Source organism: Tribolium castaneum, chromosome 5 (genome assembly GCF_031307605.1).
Source record: "Tribolium castaneum strain GA2 chromosome 5, icTriCast1.1, whole genome shotgun sequence".
Taxonomy (NCBI): domain Eukaryota; kingdom Metazoa; phylum Arthropoda; class Insecta; order Coleoptera; family Tenebrionidae; genus Tribolium; species Tribolium castaneum.
In genome coordinates, this window is record NC_087398.1 from 16209169 (window position 1) to 16217500 (window position 8332).

The window sequence follows — 8332 nt, forward strand, 5'->3', positions numbered from 1 at the left end:
TTTGTTAAATATTAAAAACTATAATATGGCTTAGATTGCCTAAAAACACAGATCACACATGATCTTTTGCATAGAAATGAGAAAACGCTCATGTAACACACAAAATAAGCTCCATTTTTCCTTATTAAAAGTATTATTATTATTATTACTTTTGTTACTATTACTATTATTATTATTATTATTATTATTATTATTATTATTATTATTATTATTATTATTATTATTATTATTATTATTATTAACTTTTGTATAGTAAATGTTTTTATACCAGTTTTAAAATGAGTTATTAATTTTAGACAATTTCTTGCCTAAAAACACAGATCACAGATGATTTCTTGCATAGAAATGAGAAAACACTCATATAACACACAAAATAAGCTTAATTTTTGCTTAGAAAACTAAGCTTACTTTTATTACTATTATTATTATTTTTATTAATATTATTGTTATTATTATTATTATTATTATTATTATTATTATTATTATTATTATTATTGTTATTATTATTATTATTATTATTATTATTATTATTATTATTATTATTATTATTATTATTATTATTATTATTAAAAACCGATTATAACTTTTGTATAGTATTGTTTTTATACCAGTTTTAAAATGAGTGATTAATTTTAGCCAATTTCTTGCCTAAAAACTATAAAATGGCTTAGATTGCCTAAAAACACAGATCACACATGATCTTTTGCATAGAAATGAGAAAACGCTCATATAACACAAAATAAGCTTCATTTTTGCTTAGAAAACTAAGCTTACTTTTATTACTACTATTATTATTATTTTTATTATTATTATTACTATTATTTTTATTATTATTATTACTATTATTATTATTATTATTATTATTATTATTATTATTATTATTATTATTATTATTATTATTATTATTATTATTATTAAAAACCGATTATAACTTTTTTATAGTAAATGTTTTTATACCAGTTTTAAAATGAGTTATTAATTTTAGACAATTTCTTGCCTAAAAACACAGATCACAGATGATTTCTTGCATAGAAATGAGAAAACACTCATATAACACACAAAATAAGCTTCATTTTTGCTTAGATTTGTTTGATTCTATGCTTAGAGTAGAGTAAACTACTTTAAAACGTAATGAAAACTCTCGTTTCGCTCCATTGAATCATTCGAAATAAATTATTTTAACACAACAACAACGAAAATAATTTGTTTTTGTTTAAACTGTATCTTAAGTCGCTTTTATAAAACGAACTAAGACGTTTGGCATTTGTTTAGTGAAAGTTTTCTCGTTTGGGGACATAAAATCGTTTGAAATTAACAGTTCTGGTCCAAACTATAACGTAAATTATTTCTTTGAGACAAAATTTAAAGTTTTCATTAAGTTTTATACAAGTTTGCTCTATTCTAAGCAAAGGAGTAATCTGGATAAACTGCTTTTATCCAAAGTAATACATAATTTGCAGTTTTGAGCAAGAATAAGACGTTTTTAATCTTTTTAATGTAAGTTTTCGTGTTCAAAACAAAGAATCGTCTAAAATAAGCAATTTGTGTCTAGACTGAAACGTAATTTGATTTTCTGGGCCTGAATAAGAGGTTTTCAGTTTCTTTGATGTAAGGTTTCTTGTTTGTAACAATGAATAAACGAAAATCATTGGTTTTAATCCAAACTGTGACATAAATCGTTTTTTAAAGGCGAAATCAGACGTTTTGCCTCTGTTCAGTGAAAGTATACTGGTTTCAAAGCATAGAATCGTTTGAAATTAACAGTTCTCGTCAAGACTATAACGCAAATCTTTAAAGTGATACAAAGAAATAATTTACGTTATAGTTTAGACCAGAACTGTTAATTTCAAACGATTTTATGCCCCCAAACGAGAAAACGTTCACTAAACAAATGCCAAACGTCTTAGTTCGTTTTATAAAAGCGACTTATGTTACAGTTTAAACAAAAACAAATTATTTTCGTTGTTGTTGTGTCAAAATAATTTATTTCGAATGATTCAATAGAGCGAAACGAGTAAACTTTTATAGGACAGATGCAAAATACCATATTACCACATAAATCGTTATTTTAAAGCAAAGTATTAGCTTTTGCACTTGTTCAATTAAAGTTTGCTTACTTCGAAGTATGTAATCGTTCGGAATATTTTTTTTTGTCAAAACTATAACGTAATTTGTTCTTTTGAGCTTGAATATAGAGTTGTCATTACGTTTTAAAGTAGTTTACTCTACTCTAAGCATAGAATGAAACAGAGTAATCCGCTTTTGTTAAAACTGATACATAATTTGCTCTTATTTTCGAGAATAAGACGTTTTCAATATGCTTGATAAAATTTTTCTTGTTTATAGCAGGGTATCGTTTAAAATAAGCTGTATTTGCCTAAACTGATACGTAATTCGATATTTATGCATGGATACGAAGTATTCAGTTTCTTTGACGTGAAATTTCTTGTTGCAAAAGGTAATACTTTGCTTTAAAACAACGCTTTATATGGTAATATGTGGTTTTGCATCTGCCCCATAAAAGTTCATTAGTTTCGAATCATAAATTCGTTTGAAATAAACAGTGCTGGTCAAAACTATAACGTAAATTATTTCTTTGAGACGAAATTTAAAGTTTTCATTACATTTTATACAAGTTTGCTCTATTCTAAGCAAAGGAGTAATCAGGATAAATTGCTTTTATCTAGAGTAATATATAATTTGCAGTTTTCAGCCAGAATAAGACGTTTTTAATCTTTTTAATGTAAGTTTTCGTGTTCAAAACAAAGGATCGTCTAAAATAAGCAGTTTTTGTCCAGACTGAAACGTAATTCGAATTTCTGTGCCTGAATAAGGGGTTTTCAGTTTCTTTGATGTAAGGTTTCTTGTTTGTAACAATTAATTAACAAAAATAATTGTTTTTTATCCAAACTGTGGCATGAATCAGCTTTAAGACTATAACGCAAATCTTTTGTTTTGTGCTAAAATAAGACGTTTTTAGTCAGTTTGATGTAAGTTTTCTTGTTGAAAGCAAAATATTGTCGAAAATCAACCGTTTTTGTCTAAACTGATACAAAATTCGGTGGTTTGTGTCCGAATACAAAGTTTTCAGATTCTTTAATGTTAGGTTTGCTGCTTCAAACAAAAAATCAACGAAAATATTTTGTTTTAATACAAACTGCAATATAAATTGTCTTTATAGGACAAAACATGATGTTTGGCATCTGTTTAATAAAAATTTACTCGTTTGGAAGCATAGAATCATTCCAAATAAGGTATTCTCGTCAAAACTATAATGTAATTAGTATTTTGTGCTAGAATACAGCGTTTTTGTTAGGTTTTTTAACAATTTTGTCTATTTTAGGCAATGAAACGAATAGGATTAGCTGCCTTTATCTAAAGTGATACATAAATTGCTCTTTTATGCCAGATTAATACGTTTTTAGTCTGTTCGATGTAAGTTTTCTTGTTCAAAGCAAAAGATCGTCTAAAATAAGCCGTTTTTGTTTGAACTGATGAACAATTCAGACTGAGAGTCAACAAAAATAATTTGTTTTAATCCAAACTGATACTTTTTGACCCTATAAGAGTCCTATAAGAGTCCGAGATACGCCGTTCTCGTCAAGTCTATAACGTAATTCGTTTTTTTGTGTCAGAATACGACGTTTTCTGTCTGTTCAATATAAGTTTTTAATAATAATAATAATAATAATAATAATAATAGTAATAAAAGTAAGCTTAGTTTTCTAAGCAAAAATGAAGCTTATTTTGAGTGTTATATGAGCGCTTTCTCATTTCTATGGAAGAAATCATCTGTGATCTGTGTTTTTAGGCAAGAAATTGTCTAAAATTAATAACTCAATTCAAAACTGGTATAAAAATATTTACTATACAAAAGTTAATAATAATAATAATAATAATAATAATAATAATAATAATAATAATAATAATAGTAATAATAATAATAATAATAATAAAAATAATAATAATAGTAATAGAAGTAAGCTTAGTTTTCTAAGCAAAAATGAAGCTTATTTTGTGTGTTATATGAGCGTTTTCTCATTTCTATGCAAGAGATCATCTGTGATCTGTGTTTTTAGGCAAGAAATTGTCTAAAATTAATAACTCATTTTAAAACTGGTATAAAAACATTTACTATCCAAAGTTATAATCGGTTTTTAATAATAATAATAATAATAATAATAATAATAATAATAATAATAATAATAATAATAATAATAATAATAATAATAATAATAATAAAAATAAAAATAATAATAATAGTAATAAAAGTAAGCTTAGTTTTCTAAGCAAAAATGAAGCTTATTTTGTGTGTTATATGAGCGTTTTCTCATTTCTATGCAAGAGATCATCTGTGATCTGTGTTTTTAGGCAAGAAATTGTCTAAAATTAATAACTCATTTTAAAACTGGTATAAAAACATTTACTATACAAACGTTATAATCTAACACTTTAGTAGAGGAAAAAGGAGAAGACATAAAAGTCACAAAATGTTTCAGAGTCGTCTTTAGTCGTCATATTAATAACATTAACATTAATAATAATAATGCTAATAGTACTAAATTTGCTTACATGCAAATGCTTAATTCAGGTAACAGTTTTTTGTTTTTTTGATTATAGCTCGAAAACAGTTACTCCTATAAATTTGACTAATCATAAGCGAAATATAAGTTTGAAAGTAATTAATATTTAAAAAAAAGTGCTTTAACAGAAAATGTCTTGTGATTTAAAATACACTTAATTTATTGGGTCCAATACTTTATTAGAAGAAAAAGGAGGTGACAGAAAGGTCACTAAAGTTTTTAGAGTCGTTTGTAAATGCTGCAATTTTGTCTTCGTCTCAAACATTGAAAACTAAACTACATTTTTGTTCAGTAACTGTAACAGTTTTCACTTTGGTTTTTCTTGCTTATATCTCGAAAACAGTTACTCCTATCAATTTTTATCTTTTTTTCAAAATTAAAGCTGATAAAATTTCCTACAAAATAGTTATTTGCATTTTTTTGTAGAACCAACCATAAGCGAGTTATAAAGTTGGATATAAATAATCTTTAACAAAAATTTGCTTTAAAATAAAATGCTTGATAAACCGGAATTAAACTAAATTAATTGTGTCTAACACTTTAGTAGAGAAAAAAGGAGAAGACATAAAAGTCACTAAATGTTTCAGAGTCGTCTTTAGTCATCGTATTAATAACAATAACATTAATAATAATAATACTAAGAGTACTAAATTTGCTTATATGCAAACGCTTAATTAAGGTAACAGTTTTTTGGTTTCTTGCTTATATCTCGAAAACAGTTACTCCAATCAATTTTTATCTTTTTACTAAAATTAAAGCTGATAAAATTTCCTACAAAATAGTAGTTTGAATTTTTCATGTAGGACTAACCATAAGCGAGATATAAGTTTGAAAATAATTAATATTTAAAAAAAAGTGCTTTAACAGAAAATGCCTTGTGATTTAAAATACACTTAATTTAGTTGGCAAGCGCTTAATTAAGGTAACAGTTTTTTGGTTTCTTGCTTATATCTCGAAAACAGTTACTCCTATCAATTTTTATCTTTTTACTAAAATTAAAGCTGATAAAATTTTCTACAAAATAGTTATTTGCATATTTCATGTAGGACTAACTATAAGCGAGATATAAGTTTGAAAATAATTGAAATTAAAAAAAAGTGCTTCAACAGAAAATGTCTTGTGATTTAAAATACACTTAATTTATTGGGTCCAATACTTTATTAGAAGAAAAAAGAGGTGACAGAAAGGTCACTGAAGTCTTTAGTGTCGTTTGTAAATGCTGCATTTTCGTCATCGTCTCAAACATTGAAATCTGAATTACATTTTTGTTCAGTAACAGTTACAGTTTTCTTATTGGTTTTTTGCTTATATCTCAAAAACTGTTACTCCTATCAATTTTTATCTTTCTTTCAAAATTAAAGCTGATAAAATTTCCTACAAAATAGTTATTTGCATTTTTCATGTAAGACTAACCATAAGCGAGATATAAGTTTAAAAATTATTAATATTTTTAAAAAAAGTGCTTTAACAGAAAATGTCATGTGATTTAAAGTACACTTAATTTATTGGGTCCAATACTTTATTAGAAGAAAAAGGAGGTGACATAAAAGTCGCTGAAGTCTTCAGAGTCGTTTTTAAATGCTGCATTTTCGTCTTCGTCTCAAACATTGAAAACTGAATTACATTTCTGATCAGTAACTGTAACAGTTTTTACTTTGGTTTTTTGCTTATATCTCGAAAACAATTACTCCTATCAATTTTTATCTTTCTTTCAAAATTAAAGCTGATAAAATTTTCTACAAAATAGTTATTTGCATTTCTTTTGTAAGACCAACCATAAGCGAGTTATAGAGTTGGATATAAATAATCTTTAACAAAAATTTGCTTTAAAATATAATGTTTGAAAAACCGAAATTAAACTAAATTAATTGAGTCTAACACTTTAGTATAGGAAAAAGGAGAAGACATAAAGGTCACTAAAGTCTTCAGAGTTGTCTTTAGTCGTCATATTAATAACAATAACATTAATAATAACAATACTAGTAGTACTAAATTTGCTTATATGCAAGCGCTTAATTAAGGTAACAGTTTTTTTGTTTTTTGCTTATATCTCGAAAACAGTTACTCCTATCAATTTTTACCTTTTCACCGAAATTAAAGCTGATAAAATTTCCTACAAAATAGTTATTTGCATTTTTCATGTAGAACTAATCATAAGCGAGTTATAGAGTTGGATATAAATAATCTTTAACAAAAATTTGCTTTAAAATAAAATGTTTGAAAAACTAAAATTAAACCAAATTAATTGTGTCTAACACTTTAGTTGAGGAAAAAGGAGAAGTCATAAAGGTCACTAAAGTCTTCAGAGGCGTTTTTAGTCGTCATATTAATAACAATAACATTAATAATAATAATACTAATAGTACTAAATTTGCTTATATGCAAGCGCTTAATTAAGGTAACAGTTTTTTGGTTTCTTGCTTATATCTCGAAAACAGTTACTCCTATCAATTTTTATTTATTTACTAAAATTAAAGCTAATAAAATTTCCTACAAAATAGTTATTTCATTTTTCATGTACGACTAACCATAAGCGAGATATAAGTTTGAAAATAATTAATATTTAAAACAAAAGTGCTTTAATAGAAAATGCCTTGTGATTTAAAATACACTTAATTTATTGGGTTCAATACTTTATTAGAAAAAAAAGGAGGTGACATAAAAGTCACTGAAGTTTTTAGAGTCGTTTGTAAATGCTGCATTTTCGTCATCGACGACAGTTACTGAACAAAAATGTAATTCAGTTTTCAATGTTTGAGACAAAGACGAAAATGCAGCATTTACTGTCACCTCCTTTTTCTTCTAATTAAGTATTGGACCCAATAAATTAAGTGTATTTTAAATCACAAGACATTTTCTGTTAAAACACATTTTTTTTAATTATTAATTATTTTTAAACTTATATCTCGCTTATGGTTAGTTCTACATGAAAAATGCAAATAACTATTTTGTAGGAAATTTTATCACCTTTAATTTTGGTGAAAAGGTAAAAATTATTAGGTGTAACTGTTTTCGAGATATAAGCAAAAAACAAAAAAACTGTTATCTTAATTACGCGCTTGCATATAAGCAAATTTAGTACTACTAGTATTGTTATTATAAATGTTATTGTTATTAATATGACGACTAAAGACAACTCTAAGACTTAAGTGACTTTTATGTCTTCTCTTTTTTCCTCTACTAAAGTGTTAGACACAATTAATTTAGTTTAATTTCAGTTTTTCAAACATTTTATTTTAAAGCAAATTTTTGTTAAATATTAAAAACTATAAAATGGCTTAGATTGCCTAAAAACACAGATCACACATGATCTTTTGCATAGAAATGAGAAAACGCTCATGTAACACAAAATAAGCTCCATTTTTCCTTATTAAAAGTATTATTATTATTATTACTTTTGTTACTATTATTATTATTATTATTATTATTATTATTGTTAATATTATTATTATAATTATTATTATTATTATTATTATTATTATTAATATTATTATTATTAAAAACCGCTTATAACTTTTGTATAGTAAATGTTTTTATACTAGTTTTAAAATGAGTTATTAATTTTAGACAATTTCTTGTTTAAAAACACAGATCACAGATGATCTCTTGCATAGAAATGAGAAAACGCTCATATAACACAAAATAAGCTTTATTTTTGCTTAGAAAACTAAGCTTACTTTTATTACTACTATTATTATTATTATTATTAATATTATTATTATTAAAAACCGCTTATAACTTTTGTATAG